The 21,141-nt window shown below is 51.3% G+C and overlaps 1 pseudogene; it reads left to right on the top strand.

The window, feature by feature from the left end:
- Positions 1–14,935: 14,935 nt before the first annotated feature.
- LOC141098286 (vitamin K-dependent gamma-carboxylase-like) overlaps positions 14,936–21,141 on the top strand; it is an 81,113-nt pseudogene continuing 74,907 nt past the window's right edge.

Below are 21,141 nucleotides of genomic sequence, written 5' to 3'. Positions count from 1 at the left end.
GACACCAGGAACATTGGCCCACATGTGCGATTATGCCTTGCGGATCCTAAAACGGGACCCCCGCATTGCCAAAATGATGAAGGATGACGACTACTGGCTGGCCAGCATCCTCGATCCACGCTACAAAGGCAAATTACACAACATCATGCCACAGGAGAACCTGGAGATAATATTGGCTAACAAACAAGCAACTCTGGTAAACCATTTGATTGAGGCTTTCCCAGCCCACAGCAGCGTTGCTGTTTCTCACATGAGCAGTAGTGGGCACAATGGAAGAGGTGTTTGTGGTGCACACAGCTGAAGTGGCGTTGGAGACAGGGGTTTCATGACCATGTTGGGGACTGATTTCTCAAGTACCACTCACATGACAGCTAATACTGCATCGATTGCAAGTGACAGGAGACAGCAGTTGTCAACTATGGTTACAAACTACTTCTCCTCCCATATCGATGTTCTCCCTCACAGGTCATTCCCCTTTGACTATTGGGCCTCTAAACTGGACACCTGGCCTGAATTGGCACAATATGCCTTACAGGAGCTCGCTTGCCCTGCTGCTAGTGTGTTATCTGAAAGAGTCTTCAGTGCTGCTTGATCAATCCTAGCAGAAAAAAAGTGTCACGCGGGGCTTAGGACAACTAAGGCAGAAATACCCGGGGCCCCTGTGGTGTCCCTTTCACTAGGGGAAACCCTGTCTGACCCTCAACCCAGGGTTTTTGCTGAAGGTGCAAATGCCTGAGCCTCCACCCTTTCCTTATCTCCTGCTCAGCCCTGCACTTAACCCTCCACCCTCCACCCAGTGAGGAGACACACCACCAAAGCTCCCACACAAATAAGACAGACAGGGAGAACTTAAACTGCACTGCGCCGCACACACACAGGAATATACAGTAATGTGAACAGGGCACAACTAAACACAAATATGGGAAGGAGAAAGGATAACGACGGATCATACGACACCAGATATGAATCTCTCTCTCTGCAACACCTCCACTCCAGACCGGAACCACTTGGTATGAAAACACAAGCTATAATCGGCGACGCCCATATGCCAGTATGACTATTTAAAGACCGTGGGCGTGACTAACCTTCCAACCTGGTCTCCAGCAGGATTAACCCCCGAGAGCCTGAAGATCAAGCCGGCGCCACTGAGGCTATAGTGGCTGGAGGTGGAACTACCTCTGCCTGCCGGACGCTGTGGTGTGAACAGCGTCCGACATGACAGTACTCCGTCTTCTACGAGGGACCCCAGGGCCCTCAAGACTCATAGGACCCGGCTTGTCCGGATGACGACGGTGAAAAGAACTGACCAGCCGATCCGCATGTATGTCTGAGGCTGGAACCCAAGACCTCTCCTCCGGACCATACCCCCGCCAGTGCACCAAATACTGAAGAGTACGGCGTACTACTCGAGAGTCCACTACCTTGGCGACCTCGAACTCTAAATCGCCATCCACCATGACTGGAGGTGGCATCGGCGTCGTGTCCACCAAGCCTACCACCTTTTTCAATAAAGCCCTGTGAAAAACGTTATGTATTTTGTACACCGCAGGAAGTTCCAACCGATAAGCCACTGGGTTAATGATGGCAGAAATCCTAAAAGGCCCAATAAACCTTGGACCCAGTTTTAAAGATGGAATTTTGAGTTTTATGTTCTTCGTAGCTAACCACACCCATTCACCCACACACAGGTCCGGACCTGGCACGCGTCTACTGTCAGCCACCCGTTTGTACCTGGCACTCATGCTCAACAAACGCTGTTTCACCCGCCTCCAGACTGATGACAATTGGGCTCCTAGCTGATCCTCCTCCGGGACACCCCCGGAGTCACCCTGACGTAAGGTACAAAACTGAGGATGTTGACCGTACACACAAAAGAATGGAGACTCTCCTGATGACTCTTGGCGGTGATTATTTAACGCGAATTCGGCCAGAGGAAGGAAAGTAGACCACTCCTCCTGGTTGTCGGACACAAAACATCGTAAATACTGTTCTAGATTTTGGTTCATGCGCTCAGTTTGTCCATTAGACTGTGGATGAAACGCCGATGAATGTGACAACTTGATCCCCAACCTTGAGCAAAAAGCTTTCCAAAACCTCGCCACAAATTGCGTACCCCTATCAGATACTATGTCAGATGGTACTCCGTGGAGTCTGACCACCTCCTTCACAAATACCTGAGCCAACGTCTTAGCATTGGGCAAAGAAGACAACGCCACAAAATGCGCCATCTTTGAAAAACGGTCAACCACCACCAGGATGACCGTGTTCCCTGCCGAGGCTGGCAAGTCAGTGATAAAATCCATGGAGATTTCTGTCCATGGCCTATTGGGTACCCCCAGAGGCTGTAGCGTGCCAGCAGGACGGGTTCGGGGTGACTTAGCCCTAGCGCACGTGATGCAAGCTGCCACGTACGAGACCACGTCCTGCCGGATTTTGGGCCACCAGAAACGACGCGATACCAGCTCTAAGGTACCCTTCACCCCTGGATGACCAGCCAGTACCGAATCGTGGTGTTCCTTCAACACCTTAAGCCGAAGATGCAGGGGTACAAATGATTTGTTGGCGGGAAGTCCTGGTGGTACCTCCTCTTGGGCCTCGGCAATCTCCGCCTCTACCTCCGTCGTGAGAGCCGAGACCACTACCCCTTTCTGGAGGATGGGTACCGGCTCTTCCCGAGGTTCTCCCCCCGGAAAACACCTAGACAAAGCATCCGCCTTGGTGTTTTTAGCCCCGGGACGGTACGTCACAAGAAAATTGAAACGAGTAAAAAACAATGCCCAGCGAGCCTGCCTAGGAGACAGACGCTTGGCCGACTCCAGATAGAGCAGATTCTTATGGTCGGTGATAACTGTGACCTGGTGAGCCGCCCCCTCCAAGAAGTGTCGCCATTCCTCAAAAGCCAGTTTGATGGCCAACAACTCCCTGTTGCCGATATCATAATTCCGTTCGGCCGGCGACAGCTTCTTGGAGAAGTAGGCGCATGGATGCATCTCGCTCAAGGACGAGCCTTGAGACAGTACTGCCCCCACTCCCACCTCCGACGCATCAACCTCTACCACAAAAGGTTTAGACACGTCTGGTTGCACCAGAATGGGGGCTGAAGCAAAACTATTCTTCAGACGCTCAAATGCACGTATAGCCACCTCAGGCCAGTTCGCCAGATCGGCACCCTTTTTTGTCATGTCCGTGAGCGGTTTGGCGACAGTCGAAAAGTGTTTTATAAATTTCCTATAATAATTCGCAAACCCAAGGAACCGCTGGAGTGCTTTCAGACTCTCCGGCCTCTCCCATTGCAGCACCGCTTGCACCTTAGCGGTGTCCATTTTAAAACCGGCTGCGGACACAATATATCCCAAAAAGGGCAACTCCTGGACAAAAAATAAACATTTTTCCAGCTTAGCATAGAGCTGGTTCTCCCGGAGCAACTGTAACACCTGCCTAACATGCTCCAAATGAGTGTCCCGATCGCTAGAATAAATGAGGATATCATCCAGGTATACAATCACAAATCTCCCCAGGACATGAGCAAATACAACATTAATAAAATGTTGGAAAACGGCAGGTGCGGTGGTCAACCCAAACGGCATAACCAGACTCTCAAAATGACCCTCAGGAGTGTTAAACGCCGTCTTCCACTCATCCCCCTGACGGACCCTTATGAGGTTATACGCCCCCCTGAGGTCCAGCTTAGAAAACCATTTCGCCCCCGCTACCTGGTTGAACAAATCCGGGATCAACGGCATTGGGTAGGGATCACGGATAGTAATCTGGTTTAACTCTCGGAAATCCAGACACGGGCGTAACCCCCCATCTTTCTTCTTAATGAAGAAAAACCCCACGGCTACAGGCGAGGACGAAGGCCGGATGTGTCCTTTGCTCAGACTCTCCGCGATGTAGTCTTTCAGAGCTTGCCTCTCAGGACCAGAAATATTAAACATCCTGGCCTTAGGTAATTTGGCCCCGGGTTTTAACCTAATCGCACAGTCATAGGCTCTATGTGGAGGCAGTTCTGAGCAACCCTTCTCAGAGAAAACATCCGCGAAATCCTGCAAAGCCTCCGGCAGGCTGGGCGTCACGGCGGACACACATGTGGCCAAGCAATTGTCTTGGCAGAAACCACTCCATTGCACTATGTCCTGAGTTTTCCAATCAATTACCGGGTTGTGCCTGGACAGCCATGGAAAACCCAGGCCCATTTGAGCTGGGAGATTACGGAGGACCCTACATGTAACCGACTCAGAATGTAGGACCCCAATGTGGAGTTTCACCTCTGCCACAAACTCAGTAATCTCCCCTTGAGGGAGGGGAACAGCATTAATGGTCACCACCTGTATGGGGTGAGGAAGTTTTTCGATCTTAAACCCGGCGGTGTGTGCAAACTCCTCATCTATGAGATTGGTAGCGGAACCGCTATCCACAAACACTGATATAGGTAGCTCTCTGCCGGCGATAATAACCTTGGCAGGGAGCATACATTGAGATACCATCATGGAGGATATGCATACGCTCAGTTGGGTCTCCTCCATACCCTCTGAGCTTAACAGTTTTCCGCCGATGTGACCCTCTTAGGTAGTACCGGGCAAACGTTAACATAATGACCTCTTTTACCACAGTAGAAACATGCTCCGGGCTTCCGGAATCCCGGAGCGCGAGGCTGAACCTGTGCCACGCCAGCAATCTGCATAGGTTCAGGGGACTCATCTACTTCAACCACACCTGCACCTCTGCTTTCCCCCAGAGGTAGCGTCTCCTGTGCCCCCTGGCGAAAACGGCGATCAATACGTATCACCAAACTCATGGCAGACTCCAATGATGCCGGAGTCTCATACATCAGGAGGGCTTGTTTCACCCTCCCTGATACCCCATGAATAAACTGGCTCCGCAGTGCTGGGTCATTCCACTGTGTGTCTACAGCCCAGCGGCGAAATTCCGAACAATAGTCCTCTGCCAAGCGCTCCCCCTGGCGGAGGGCGCAGATTTTAGATTCCGCTAGAGCCAGTCGGTCAGGGTCATCGTAAATGAGCCCGAGGGCAGAAAAAACATTATCGACCGAATGAAATGTAGCAGAGTCAGCTGGTAAGGAAAATGCCCATGCTTGGGGGTCACCACTCAGTAATGACAACACCAGCCCTACTCGCTGGGCCTCATTACCTGAGGAGATTGGCCGCATGCGGAAGTATAATTTGCAGGCCTCCCGAAATATGACAAATTTGCTGCGATCGCCTGAAAATCGTTCTGGCAGCGGAAACTTCGGCTCTGCACCGATACCTGCAGATGCCGTTTGCACCTTTGCTACTACCAGGCCTTGCTGCTGAACTGCCCCTTTCAACTCGGAGACCTGTAAGGACAGCGCCGCCAACTGGCGGGTTATGGAATCCATGGGATCCATGGACTCCTGAAAAAATGTGGGCCGATTATAATGTCACGCGGGGCTTAGGACAACTAAGGCAGAAATACCCGGGGCCCCTGTGGTGTCCCTTTCACTAGGGGAAACCCTGTCTGACCCTCAACGCAGGGTTTTTGCTGAAGGTGCAAATGCCTGAGCCTCCACCCTTTCCTTATCTCCTGCTCAGCCCTGCACTTAACCCTCCACCCTCCACCCAGTGAGGAGACACACCACCAAAGCTCCCACACAAATAAGACAGACAGGGAGAACTTAAACTGCACTGCGCCGCACACACACAGGAATATACAGTAATGTGAACAGGGCACAACTAAACACAAATATGGGAAGGAGAAAGGATAACGACGGATCATACGACACCAGATACGAATCTCTCTCTCTGCAACACCTCCACTCCAGACCGGAACCACTTGGTATGAAAACACAAGCTATAATCGGCGACGCCCATATGCCAGTATGACTATTTAAAGACCGTGGGCGTGACTAACCTTCCAACCTGGTCTCCAGCAGGATTAACCCCCGAGAGCCTGAAGATCAAGCCGGCGCCACTGAGGCTATAGTGGCTGGAGGTGGAACTACCTCTGCCTGCCGGACGCTGTGGTGTGAACAGCATCCGACATGACAAAAAGGACCCGTCTGTCAACCCAAAATGTTGATGATCTAACCTTCATTAAAATGAACCATGCATGGGTTTCCAAGGATTTTGTCCCACCTTCCACTGATGACACCTAGGTGGCCAGAAAACTGCCTCGCTTTTGTTCTCCTCTTCCTCTGACTTGCCCAATTCTGCCATTTACAGCTGCTGAATGTCCAGCCTACACATCAACATATGCCATTTTTTAAACCTCCCTAACTGGGCTGCTCCCCCAAGGGCTGGGGTCAACACCTGGCGCACCCGGGTAAGTGATGTTGCTCTGAACAGGTGGATGGGCCCACTGATGGCCGACTGCACTGGCACATGGCCCCTCATAGTACAACACAGTGTCTCTGACGGTGGGGGGGCCCACTCGCCGTCAGACACACCAGCGTACTATGACGGGCCCGGTGCCAGTACCGTCGCCCACGAGTGTGCCCCTCCTGCTTGGTCATGGCCACAGCACTTGCAAGTTGCAATACTTACCTCTCTGTGCTCCACCGCTGTGTAGTCTGGGCAGTTAAATCCTTCACAGAGATGGACAATAGAAATTTGGTGTATTGATCAATGATGGTTAAGATGTAGCTATGGCCTGTTCTGCTAGCCTCTACCTTCAGATGATCATTGGCTACCATTTGTAATGGACGTGAACTCACAATTGGATTCAGTGGTGCTTTATGATCAGCTTTCACAGTTTTCCTAGTCACAGACATGTGACATTCCTGCCACCATTTTTCAATGTCTCCTCTCATGCCAATGTAATAGAATCGCCTACGGCCTGTTGTTTCTTTCTTTTGCCGTCCAAAATGCCCAGACACATCATGATAGGCAGTGAGGACCATGTGTACATCTCTCCCTGTGATCACAATTTGATGGAGACGAGTAATGGTGATGTGATCCACGCTCCTGCGATAAAGCTATCCTTTCTTCACAAAGAAGCGTTTTCACTGTCTCCACAGACACAGTAATTGAGGGTCTGCATTGCCTCTGCAACATCTACTGTGAGGTTTTCCCACGATGAGTAATTCCCAAATTTCAGCAAACACTCGACTTTCCGTCTATACTTTTATCCATGTAGTTTGCAGTAGCGGAGAGTCTGGACTGGCTTACTGAAATTGAAAAATATACGAAGATTTAAAAGTACCACAACACTGTATACTGGTGTACGCCTTGAATACCTTTCTGTTGTGAGTTCATTTTCCCCTTCATTACTGAGGCCCGAGGAACTCCCTCTTCTGGTAAAGAAAGGTAGTGAGCCTGATTATCAAACACCTGAGGCTGATGATGATGACTGGCTGAGTGGAGTTACTGACTGGATATAAGGCTGCTGACGCCCTTCTGCCCTGCGGGTGATTTTTCTGTGGGATCCTTGGAGACCAGTCTGATTTCCTGCTCCTCTAAAGCTAAGTTTGCTGCTCGGCCTTTTGCTTTGGTGCTTTGACTTTGTTTTGCTTTGTTTTTCTGGATTTCTGCCATTCCCTCCTGGGGTGTGCTGAATTCCTTTAGCTCTGTCTTCTGAAAATACCTGAGTGCTGATATAGTTTTTGAAGCCTAGCTGCTTCAGGGCCTTTTTCATATCAGCTTGTTGGCTTATGTCTTTGATACGGTTTTGGCAGATTGCAGACAGCAGCCTTCCTGTCCTTTCCTATCTAGGTAGTTTTGGGCCCCGTCTTTGCTCAGTCTATCTTTCTGTCTGTGTTAGTATTTTCATCTTGCTTCACCGTCATTATATGTTGGGGGCTGCCTATTGCTTTGAGGTCTGCTCTGGGGCAGTTTAGATTTCCCCTTTCTTTCTTTAGGCCTATTTAATTCTCCGGCTGTGATCGAGGGGTCTAGGGCATCGTAGGAACCCCCCACGGCTACTGCTAGTTGTGTTGATAGGTTCAGGGGTCTGCAATCTGATAGTTGCCAACTTCTCTGGTTTTCTGGACTTAGCTTGTATTTCTGCTTTTGCCTCCTACGGTGACTCATTCATAACACCTTTCCCTTTTTCTACTTTTTAAATTATGGTGTAATACATACTGAGCCTGTGAGTGTCTGTGTCTGACTCTGGAAGTGTAGACGGAAATTTACAATTACCCCTAGACTAGATACATCTGGTATGTGCTGATACAGTACCTTTGTTCAAAATGTTTTGGTAAGGTATCCTCCATAGTGAGTGAGCGTGTGGTTTCCGCCTTCTATATAGACGGTGAATCGGAGATACCAATTTTTACTCTATACTCGATACAGCTTGTTTCTTGTTATACAGTACCTTTGGTCGACATTTATTGTTACGGTCACATCAATACGTAAGCGTCTGAGAGTGACTACGGGACTATGTATACGGAGATTTTAATTGTACCCTATATTATATATACTTGCTATCTTGCTATCCAGTACCTTTTTAACAACATTTTTTATTATGGTCAAACCCAGACTAAGTGAGCGAGTGAGGGTGACTCCGGAAATATATACGGAGATTTCAAATTTGGCCAACACTGATTATAGCAGTATGCTTCTGATACAGTAACCTTTTTTGCTATTTAGTTTCAGGTGTAATCCATAATAAGCCTGTGAACGTCTGTCTGTTACTCCGAAAATATATTTGGAGATTTAAGATTACCCCAACACTGTATTCAGCTGTACGCTTGTGTTACATTACCCATTTACAGCTTTTAATATTCTTGTGTAATCCATACTGGGCCTGAGAGCGTTTGTGTCTGCCTCCTGAAATATATACGGAGATTCAGATTGTTTACATTATACTATGTATACCTTGTATCTGGTGATACTGAACCCTTTTTCAACATTTTATTTTATTGGGGAATCCATACTGAGCCTGTGAGCGTCTGTGTATGACTCATGAAATATATACAGAGATTTACTGTTATCCGTAGACTGTATAGAGCTGTACGCTTCTGATACAGAACCATATATCTGCTGGTATTTTGGGTCAATTTTTTAAAACATGAGGAAGTATGGTGGAAGAGGACGCAGATGTGGGGGGCCACCTGTTAGTGATAGTGGTAGTGATGCATCTGCTGGTAGTGCCAAAAACACAATAGCAGCTAGGGCAGGAGGTGTTGAGCCTGCGTCATGGTGTAGCTCCGGAAGGCCTGTAAGGCTCCCTTTTATGGGAGTAGGTAGACTGCTTTTAAAGCCGGAGCATCAGGAACTGGTGTTGCCTTACATTGGTGAAACAGCCTCCAGCTCTATCGCCTACTGTTCTGAAGTTTAAAAAAAACCAAACACTGAGTCGTCAGTGCAGGCTTCTGGTCAGGCGCAACCCCTTTCCTTGTGTCCTTCACCCACATCAAAAGTGAAGGATGCGGCAGCACACACTTAAGATAACTCCATGGAGCTCTTTTCACATACCATGCCTCGGTTCATTAAAAATGGGGCCCATCATACACTGGAGCATTCCAAATGGGGGACATCAAACACTGGAGCAGCATTTACAGGGCCCATTATACACTGGAGAATTAGAAATGGAGCCCATTATATATGGAGCATTATTAGGGCCCATCATACACTGGAGCATCATCCATGAGGCCCATCATATACTGGAGCATTCCAAATGGGGGGCATCAGACACTGGAGCAGCATTTACAGGGCCCATTATACACTGGAGAATTAGAAATGGAGCCAATTATATATGGAGCATTATTAGGGCCCATCATACACTGGAGCATCATCCATGAGGCCCATTATATACTGGAGCATTCCAAATGGGGGACATCAGACACTGGAGCAGCATTTATGGGGTCCATTATACACTGGAGCATTGGAAATGGAGCCCACTATATATGGAGCATTATTAGGGCCCATCATACACTGGATCATTATGTGGAGCTCATCCTATACTGTATGGAACATTATACGTGACCAATTATTCTGTATGGAGAAATATATGGGGCTTATTATACTGTATGGTGCACAATGTGGTGGCCATAATACTGTCTGGATTAATATACTGTCCTTTTTTTGAGCTATTGTAGAATTTAAAATAGATCAGTCATGTCATGTCATGTAAGCAGTGAAGTATTTGTCATTGTACTATATCTATATTTCTGTGCCGTATCATGGCATCATGAGTTGTGGTATGTGTTAAAGGGGTGCACTGACACTCTTTGGCTTAGGGCACACGAAAACCTGGAGCCAGCCCTACCCCCCCACATCTTTAGCCAAATAACCCCCAGTTTTCAATGCGTAACTATTATTATGAAGTAAATTAAGGTTGACAAGCTTCAGTAATTAGAATTGATGTTTTTGGCATTGAAATGGGCGCTGTAGGTGTGTTTACTGTCCTCCACTCCCTGCCGACTTTGCTTCCCCATTGACTTGCATTGGGTTTCGTGTTTCAGTCGGCCTCCGACTTTTCCCTATAGTCGGCCGATTTCGTTCGACCCGACTTTTGTGAAAGTCGGGTTTCATGAAACCCGACTCGACCCTAAAAAAGGCAAAGTCGCTCATCTCTAGCTATAAATGTCTCAGATGGTAACACCCCTTAAAGTTTTACTGCTATCTTTGGGTTTGGTTCAGTTTGAAAATGTGGTCTTCAGACCAGAAAGCTTGTGAATCCCTGCTTGATCAATAAAGAATTAAGTTCTGCTGTATATGAAGGAAATAATGTAAAGATGTAAATTATCAGAAGTGATAATTATCACATGCATGATGTCCACTACTCCTAATCTGTTGAAATCTACAAGATGGAAGATCTTTCTGGTGGAACATATGGCTGACAGATGGTGAGACGTCTTATGCCTCATCAGTAAGATGTTTTCTATCCGTCACCTCATATCTCAGCTTACAGATTTTTTTTGGGAGTGGTACATAGGAATATTAGCACTAACTGCAGTCACCTCTGAATTTCCAGGATATGAATACATTTGGGTTTAAGAACCACTTTTATGCACAGCACTACATGTTGATTATGATCTACTGTATGGTATAAACCACAATCCTAATCAGAAAATTATCTTATACATAGGTCATCATTATGCTAGTCCCAGACAACCTCTTTAAGCTGTATATGTATAAATAATATGCTATTTGCCTGATTCCCTTTAAAGATTTGCAGGCATGTGATTGTAAAAGATGCAAAAATTTCCATGCTGGATCTGAGGTGATAACGACAAGGATCGTCTGCAGTCGCCTGAGACAGATGGATGACGATCTGGCTGCTGTTTTCTTAGCCCATTATACATTTTATTTATTGCTTCTGCACATTTTGGAATTTATTTTTGTTTACTTGATTTCTGTGACTGTGTGGTATTCGCAGGTACGCAGAATGCAGTGACGAGGCAGAGACGGAGAAAGCTTAAATTCAACGTTTATATATGGGTTATTTGGGTAACTGGCAAGCTGACAATAGTTGCCCACGCAGGGATTCAAACAACAATACATACAGATAACACGATATTAACTACCCGGTCGGGATCGGGAACTATATGGCCGCGGTATGGCCGACTATAAGTCCAGGAACTATAATTAGCTAACTACGAAGTGTCACTTATCCTTCTCTCATGTCCTGCAGAGTGGTTGTCGGGGCGGTGTCCGTTTGGCGTCTCAGCTGCTGGGCCCAGCCGACGAGGAGTTGACGTAAGCTTCTGGCGTTCCTACGCCCAGGTGGAGTGGGGGCACCACATACCCCAGGAGAGTCCCTCAGCATTGGGCCCCCTGGCTGAGGCGAGATGGTAACTGCCGCGGGCCTGAACATATAGGCCACAGCCGCGGACCGGAACGGGGCAGTGGCTGCCGCGGGGTGCAGCGTCCGAGATGCAGCCGCAGGCTGGAGTCGGGCAGTGGCGCCCGCGGGTGGCAGCGGGCAGGCCGCAGCCGCAGGCTGAAGTCGGGCAGAGACGGCAGCGGGAGGTGGCAGGCAGGCTGCAGCCGCGGAACGGAGTGAGGCAGTGGTGGCCGCGGGTGGCAGCGGGCAGGCCTCAGCTGCAGTCAGGGTCAGGGCCGCGGCAGTCACCGGTATCTGGAGTGCGACTGCGGTCATCTGGTCGGCGTCCCCCTGCTGTGCTGCTCGATGCTGTCCTCTCTCTAATACTGGTGAGTCCCCGTCCAATCTTCGTGGTAGATGCTGACTCCTTTTGGCTCTCTGGCGCCACCTAAGCTTCCTGGTCTTTCTCTCCTGCTCTGTCGAGTGCCCCCTGCTGGCATTCTGCGTTCCTTTTATAGCCGCTCCACCCCCACTTCTTCTAGAACTTTCTCTGATCCATCCTCTAATTATGTCCCCTGGAAACAGTTCTCCTACAAACCTTGGTGACAGCCCTCTTGGTTGCGGTCTGGTTACACAGCGGAAACTCTCCCCCCTACAACCGCACAGGCCATAAATATGAAAACATGTACCATCTCATGTAAGACTACATCCGACAATGCCTGGAATTAAAAGTGTGCTTCAGATAAATCGGTGTCCTCCTGTTTCTTGAGTTGAAGTTATGTAGGAGGAGGGGCGCCCGCCGAGTGTCCGGGCCAGAACCAAGGGGACCGTCATCTAGGTTCCTAGGGGGTCTGTTTCCGGGGAGCAGAGTTAGGGGATTGACCGCTGAGACTTCCAGGACTGTTGGGGGAGGAGCCTATATAAAAGGGGCGGGGAACGCCAGTCAGGGTGAGTCAGCAAAACGGGAGAGAAGGAGCAGGAGACCGTGGGGACGCCCGGGAGCCAGAGCCTCCAGCAGTAACCAGAGAGGAGGACAGCGACAGAAGGAAGACTCTCGGTGGACCGCAGGGAGATGTCGCCAAACCGAACGACAGAAGACCGCTGCTTCCCCGCCACCCGCGGCCGTTGCCACCTCGCTCCAGCCCGCGGCTGCGGCCTGCCCGCAACCACCCGTGGCCATTGCCGCTTCACTCCAGTCCGCGGCTGCTGCCTGCCCGCAGCCACCCGTGGCCGTTGCCGCTCAACTCCCGTCAGCGTCTGCGGCTTGTCCACTGCTGCCCGCAGCCGCCACCGCCCCGCTCCAGTCCGTGGTAGAGGCCTGGTCATCGCCCTCCACGGGTCCCCTAGTGCGATCGCTGGCTGTGCCGGTGGCCTACCAACCACCATTCAGCACCGCTGCAGCCCTCCCTTGTCCGGGGGCTGCGGCCTCCACTCTCCCACTCCTAGGCGGTATCCCGCTGTCTCCACTGGGGGGACATTCCGCCAAAGAACTCTTCTAGGGCCTGTTGTGCCCCTGCTTTGTCTGGGTGTTGGAACGCCCGAAGACTTCGCCAGATCCTCAGCGGCAGGGCCCAGCGACTGCGACGCCGGAGCACCACCGAACGATACGCCGAGGGACGTCAGGACGGCTAAGTGACACATAATAACTAAGGACCCATAGTCGGCCATACCGCGGCCATATAGTGACCGGCCTTTGCCGGAGTAGTCGTGTTCTCATAATCAGTGTTTTCTTGTATTTGGTCCCTGCGAGGACAATTGCTGTTTTTTTGTTTGGTTGCTTAGGATAGCCCTACCGGCATCTATCTATAAAAGTTACTACCTAAAGTTTAGTCCGTCTTGCGTCTCGTCACTGCATCCCACGTACCTGCCATGACCACATTTGGCTTAGTCTGCAGGATGCAGTCTCCGAGCACGGACAACGGCACCCCAGACCAGAGCGGGGCCGTAGACTCAGCAAATAACGAGGGCCCCCGGTCCAGCATCTCTTTGGGGGCTATGCTAAGCAACCTGCCTAGGTTCTCCGGCTCCAACACCATGCTGTGGAGCTGGACATAGCGGATGTGAGTGCTCTTCCGAATGCATCCAATGATCCCTGACCTGGAAGCCGAGGTAGCTCTCATGACATTAGTGGGGGGTGGCCCGGGATTCAGTAATGTTGAGGCCCCCGGGACACCGCAACACCTTTGCTAGGGTCTTGCGTATTCTGGAAGAGACCCATGGGGATCCATCAAATATGGGAGAGTTGAGTACCCAGTTGTTCAGTCGTATGCAGGGAGAGGGGGAGACCATCACCCAGTATATGAATGTCCTCCAGGAGTTATACACGGCCATTGAGCGGAAGGACGGCGTAGGGGTAGGACCCATCGACATTACCCTACACGACCTGTTAGTGACTGGACTCCGGTACCCTTTGATAAAGCAGGCAGTACAGGAGCAGGTCAGAATGAACCCACGTATGACTTTCTCTGAGGTGGGGAGTCAGGGGCGTGCTCGAGAGCAGGAGCAGGGACTGACGGTCCCCGCAGGGAAGGTCCGGAGTGTGGAGGCCTCCGTGAATGTTGTCAGAGAGCCCCAATGGATAGAAGAGATGAAACAAGAGCTGAAGAACATCAGCGGCGAGTTGGCTGAAGTGAAAAGAAGGACCGAGGTCACGACTGGGAGGCCTAGTTCCAATCCAGGGCCCTGGGGGCCTCGCAGTGCCCGGGGCAGCCGGCCATCGCAACCCCGGTGTTATGACTGCAGGGAGCTGGGCCACTTCGCATGAGAGTGTCCGCGGCGTGGGAGATACCCACCCCGGTGGCCATTAAACTAGAGGAACTCAATGACCCGGGAACCCAATGACAAACATCCAGTCACCCCGGGTATGAACATACTGCGGGAGTTCGGCAATTTACTCCTCAATGACCCCACGCAAGAGACCCTGAAACAGTGGGGTTCCCGCATGCCCCAAGGGCGGGTCTTCCAGCAGTTGGTGCGGGAGGTGCGAGTACTCCAGGACTGCCAGGAAGGTGAGGCACTGGGCAAAGTCATCGCGCCAGCGGCTCCCCCGCTCGTGCTGCCCCCCGAGCAGACACTGGTGGCCCTGCCTATTCGGGCCCTGGTACCTTTGGAGGGCATGGAGATGCAGGTGGAGCCGTGCTACTCGGAATGCCTACATCCTGGCATACTGGTGGCCCGCTCCCTGACCATCCTGGTGCGCTGCCTCAACCTAGAAGACCAAGACATCGTCTTAAAGTCCCGGGCCGAAATGGCCAAGTTGGTGAGGCCTTTGGAAGAAATGCTGCCAGCCCCTGCGGTCCAAGTAAGGGTGCAACCCGAGGACCCTTGGGCAGTGACTATCTCGAGTTCTCGACCCAGGAAAAGTGCCGAACATCCTGGAAAGAATGCGTACCCGCTGCCCCTTATAGAAGAGTCCCTATCCGCCTTGGGGAAGGCGACGTACTTCTCGACTTTAGATCTGGCCAGCAGGTACTGGCAGGTGGCAGGTCAGAAGAAGACAGGGCCAAAACGGCGTTCATTCTTCCCATGAGACTGTTTGAATTTAATCGGATGCCGTTCGGGCTGGCCAACGCCTCGGGAACCATTTAGCGGCTGATGGAGCGGTGTCTGGGAGATCTCAACTTTCAGGCCATGCTGATATATCTGGACGATATCATCATCTATGCCGCCACGTTTGAGGACCACCTGCGGCGGTTGGGGCAAGTGCTCGGCCGGCTGCAGAATTACGGTGTGATGGTGTGATAGGCTATGTGGATATCATTTTGTGTATATTTCTATATCACTTATTTTCATAGTGTTTTTCTTGATGCTGTAAGTCTACAGCCTGACTGTATCTGTCTCTTGATGACCCCCTGTAGTACATTAATCCCCAAGGCTCCTTTGTTCTCCTCTGGGAGGCCTGGAAACTGCCCCAACCTGTTTGACTACCCCTGGACACAAGGAAGGGGGTGGGGAGAACAGGAACTGGTCAAGTCAGTTCCTGTTTGGAGAGGATCGTGTATAGACTGCACTTCAGAGAGAAGGACCCATTTTTATCCTCTGGTGCTAGAGTTTTGGAATCTCGTCTCCCTGGGCATTTTATCCTGTTACTGGACTACATTCTTGTTCTGGACTATTGTATCCTCAGTGTAGTGGATTGTTTATGGACCTTCTAATTTTGCCTGTAATAAAGGTCTTGGGATTGTTCACCCTTCCCTCGCTCTGTTGATTGTGTGGTATCGGAGAAGGACCCCGTGACATACGGGTTGAAGGTAAAACCCCAGAAAATGCCACTTGTTTCACACCCAGATCGAATATCTGGGGCTTATTGTTTCTGCCGAGGGCGTTAGACCGTTCCTGGAAAAGGTTTCTGCCATCCAGGGATGGCCTACCCCAGAGACGGTAAAAGACGTGCGGGCCTTCCTGGGATTAGCCGGATACTACCGTTGTTTCGTAAAGAATTTTGCACGCCGAGCTCGAACCCTGCAGGACCTGCTAAAGGGGGCTCCTGCCGGGGCAAATGGATGGAAAATCCAGTGGCAACAACCACAAGAGGAAGCCTTCCAAGACTTTAAGGCTGCACTCTCGGGTGCCCCGGTATTAGCTTATGCGGATTTCTCGCAACCGTTCATACTGCACACCGACGGGAGCCTGTATTGTCACAAGTCCAAGATGGCAGGGAGAGAGTGATCGCTTATGGTAGCCGATCACTTCATGACTCCGAACGTAACCCTGACAATTACAGCTCCTTTAAGCTTGAGCTCCTCGCGGTAGTGTGGGCCATGACGGAGCGGTTCGCAGAGTACCTGGCGGGCTCCGAGGTGGTGGTGCGAACCGACAACAACCCGCTGGCCCACCTTGAAAATGCCAAACTAGGGGTTCTGGAGCAGCGATGGGTGGCCCGGATGGCCACGTTCAACTATAAGATCATTTATAAAAGGGGAGCAGAAAATGTGCATGCTGACGCCCTCTCCAGGATCCGGCATGCAACTTCGGGGAAGAGTCGAGACGACGAATTATAAGGGGAAGAGACGCCGTTCGCCCCCACCGCCACCGTGCTCACGGCTGCTACACAGGACGAATCCCATCTAGGACCCCAAGGGGCATGCTGGAACAATCACGTGACGGATGGATCCAACAGCAGCAAGAAGACAAAGAAATTGGGCTCCTACGCCGATGGGTGACCACCGGCAGATACCTACCGACTCCTGAAGACAGACCTTGACTCAGGATATGTTGCTAATGCTACGCCAATGGGATAAACTAGTCATCAAGAAAGGACTATTGTATCGGAAGGCAATATCACGGGCGACATCTGCAACAACTTGGCAAGTAGTCGTGCCCGGGGTCAACTCAGTGAACTGGCTCAAGAAGCCCACGAAAAGGGGGATCACTTCAGAGCTCAAAAGACCTTGCAATGGCTGCAGCAGATAGTTTACCATCCGCGTCTGCACGCTGCTGTGGAAGAAGCTTGCCGGGCCTGCCGCCTATGCGAGCTGGCTAAACCACCCGCGCAACGGGCCCCGGTACAGACGATAGTGACATCAGCACCCCTCGAGCTCTTGACGGTGGACTACTTGACCATTGGCTCCTCATACCAGGGGTATGAACATTGTTTCGTCATGGTGGATCATTTCACCAAATTTGCCTTGGTAACCCCCACCCGAGATCAAACTGCGGAGTCGGCTGCCTATGCAATCTGTAAGAACTTTATCAAAGTGTACGGCTGCCCCCAACGGATACATTCAGACCAGGGAGCGTGCTTCTTGGGAAAAGTCATGGAAGAATTACATCGTCTCTATGGTATCAATAAATCCCGGACTACGCCGTACCACCTGCAGGGAAACGGGGCCTGCGAATGATTTAATCGGACACTAATTCAAATGATGCATACCCTGAAGAGTGACCAGAAGGCCCGCTGGCCTGAGTATGTTCCTGAACTAGTGTGGGTTTATAACATCTGGGTGCACAAGGTTACCCGCTATACCCCCTACTCGCTGCTGTTTGGGTGGGAAGGCAAAGGGATCACAGAGGTGGAACTGAACCCGGAGGAACCCCACCCCTGGACCGGGGTGTCATCGTGGGTCCAAAACCATCGACAGCGGCTACAAACCCTCCACCGAATCGTCCATACAAAACTCCAGGACCTGGAACACCCAGGGGGGACTCTGCCTCCGCCCGCCGAACTCCAGACTGGCGATCGAGTACTCGTGCTAGACCAGCGCCCCCAGAACAAGTTAGAACCTTGGTGGGAAGCAAGTCCTTACCGAGTATTGCGCCGAATAAGCTCCGACGGGCCTGTGTACGAGATACAACCTGAAAAAGACGGGGCCCTTCACACACGTACTGTGCACCGTAATATGTTGCGGCCCTATACATCCACCGACCCCATGCGACCCGAGCTTCCTCCTCAGGCCCCCGAACCGCTGCCAATAGTCTGGGACCCAGATGACAAAGAAGATCACCCAGCGACACAAGCGGACCCTCCAAGGAGTAATATCTCAGCAGGTCCAGTCAGGCCGCCAGAGTCGACCAGCCCACCACCTGCCACCACCCCAGAAAGCCCCACCACAGTCGAAACAAGACGCTCCGAGCGGTCAAGAGCTGGCAAACCCCCCGAACGTTACGAACAGGACCAGTTCGTATGGCAACAAGAACTTTTGCCTCAAAAGGGCAATCCGAGCCCGCCAAAGCCCTCGCCAGAGGACTGGCGAGCATACAGGATGGGAGAGTGTAGGAGGAGGGGCCCTGCCGAGTGTCCGGGCCGGAACCAAGGGGACTGTCATCTAGGTTCCTAGACTTCCAGGACAGTTGGGGGAGGAGCCTATATAAAAGGGGCGGGGAACACCAGTCAGGGTGAGTCAGCAGAATGGGAGAGAAGGAGCAGGAGACCGTGGGGACGCCCGGGAGCCAGAGCCTCCAGCAGTAACCAGAGAGGAGGACAGCGACATAAGGGAGACTCTCGGCGGACCACAGGGAGACGGCGCCAAGTTGACTGACAGAAGACCGCCGCATCCCCGCCACCCGCGGCCGTTGCCGCCTCGCTCCAGCCCACAGCTGCGGCCTGCCCACAGCCACCCACCCACGGCCGTTGCCACTTCATTCCAGTCCACTGCTGCAGCCTGCCTGCAGCCATCCGCGGCCGTTGCTGCCTCACTCCAGTCTGCGGCTGCGGCCTGCCCGCAGCCACCCCGGCCATTGCTGCTCCACTCCCGTCCGCAGCTGTGGCTTGTCCACTGCCACCAGCAGCCGCCACCGCCGCGCTCCAGTCCGTCACCCTCTGCGGGTCCCCTAGTGCAGCCGCTGGCTGCGTCGGTGGCCTACCACTCAGCACCGCCGCTGCCCTCCCCTGTCCGGGGGCTGCGGCCTCCACTCTCCCACTCCCAGGTGGTATCCCGTTGCCTCAGCTGGGGGGACATTCCACCAAAGAACATTTTCTAGGGCCTGTTGTGCCCCTGCTTCGTCTGGGTGTTGGAATGCCCGAAGACTACGCCAGATCCTCAGCGACTGGGCCCAGTGGCTGCGACGCCGGAGCACTACCGAACGATATGCCGAGGGACGTCAGGATGGCTAAGTGACACATAATAATTAAGGACCATAGTCGGCCATACCGCAGCCCTATAATGACCGGCCTTTGTCGGAGTAGTCGTGTTCTCATAGTCAGTGTTTTCTTGTATTTGGTCCCTGCGAGGACAATTGCTGTTATTTTGTTTGGTTGCTTAGGATAGCCCTACGGGCGTCTATCTATAAAAGTTACTACCTAAAGTTTAATCCGTCTCGCATCTCGTCACTGCATCCCGCGTACCTGCCATGACCACAGTCATGTGGCACGTTCCTGTAGATATTGGGTCAGGAGACATAATTAGACAACATATGCGCTCCCAATAATGATTACGTAGCCAAGACAGTATAAATGACATAGGAAGAAGAGTTATGTATAGTTACCCTGCAATTAGAACATTGTCCTCATATTAGTTTTTTATGTTTGGGTTTGTTTTTGGGCATTTAACATTGATGGCTTCATGGACACATTCTCAAGACCCATTTCATATTGCAGTCTTCAGTGATAATCGTGGCATGTTTGACATAAGACTACAATGGACAGTTATTGGCTGCAGCGGTCAAATGCCTATATTAAGGGCCTGTCACACTAAGCGATATCGCTAGCAATATCGCTATAACTTGTGACGTTATAGCGATATTGCTAGCGACATCGCTGTGTCTGATACTTACCTACGACCCGCTCCCCCGCTGGTTATCACTGATCGCGCGAGAACGTCCTGGACTGTTTCTCGTCGTCAGCTTCCTGCGGCGCTTCCTGTGGAGAGACGAGCGACGAGCGTGGACGCGGGCGGGAGGACGCAGGATCGCCTAGTGTGACAGGTAAGTAGCGACCCCCATCCCCAGCGATGTCGCTGGTGAGATTTGCCTGTGTGGCAGCTCACTAGCGACGACTTAGCGATGCACCAGCGATCCTGACAGTGTCAGATCGCTGGTCGGGATCGCTGGTGCATCGCTAAGTGTGACAGTACCTTTAGGCACATGCTGTAATCACTAAAGGACAATTAAAGGGGTTGTCCACTACTGGGACAACCTCTTCTCAAGCTGTCATGTCACGCGAGCCCTGCCCCCAATCAGCGCTGTCATCACTGTTCCCGCTACCAGACATATATGTAATTGACAGATGATAGCTGCGGCTGACCACTCATCTCCTGTTATTTACATATATGTCTGAAGGCGGGGACAGTGACGCCAGAGCTTATTGGGGGTAGAGATAACGTGACATAACAACCTCACATGAGCCCCTGGAAAGTGAGTGTCGATACTGCTTGAACAGCGCCGCCACTGAAGGAGGGTATAAGCTTTCTTATTATAAAGGGGCCAAACAAGGGGAAAGAAAAGGGGTTGTCAAAGTAGTGGATAACTCATTTAACAAAGACCGTCAGCAATGCCAGAATGGAGAGCTTGGAATTGATAGGGGATTTAACAAATGAGTACAAATAAGGCACACGCGTACACAACCGTAAAAATTGGACGAGTGCTCTCCGTTGGTTTGATAGAGACATCCAAGTGTGGTCTTATTTTCACAGAGAGACTGAATGGAGTGTGGCGTGGCTAAGGGTTGTATAATCGATGGGAGATATGTGTCTCATAGATGGCTTGTCTCCATAATGTAAGGCATAAAAGATATTGCTATATTATTATTGTTTTGCAAGGACCTGTGGTGAGGTCACACTCACAGTCACGTGACCAGTCAGCTGCTGGGTTCGTGTGTGGTGCTAGCAGGTACGCAGGATGCAGTGACGAGTCGCGAGAAGGTTTTGTGCTTTTGTAATAACATTTATGGGCCTAGAGGTGACTTTCCTCAGGCTCGGCCTGACCGACAAAAAGGGGGAACACGGGTTGCCCTCGCAGGGGCTCAATACAGTAAACACAAACGGTAGAACACGACTACTTCCGGTAATAGCCGGTCAC

Source organism: Dendrobates tinctorius, unplaced genomic scaffold (assembly GCF_039654945.1).
Source record: "Dendrobates tinctorius isolate UK_male_01 unplaced genomic scaffold, ASM3965494v1 ptg000089l, whole genome shotgun sequence".
Taxonomy (NCBI): Eukaryota; Metazoa; Chordata; class Amphibia; order Anura; family Dendrobatidae; genus Dendrobates; species Dendrobates tinctorius.
The sequence above is the reverse complement of the archived record's forward strand: the minus strand, read 5'-3'. Positions and strand labels throughout refer to the sequence as shown.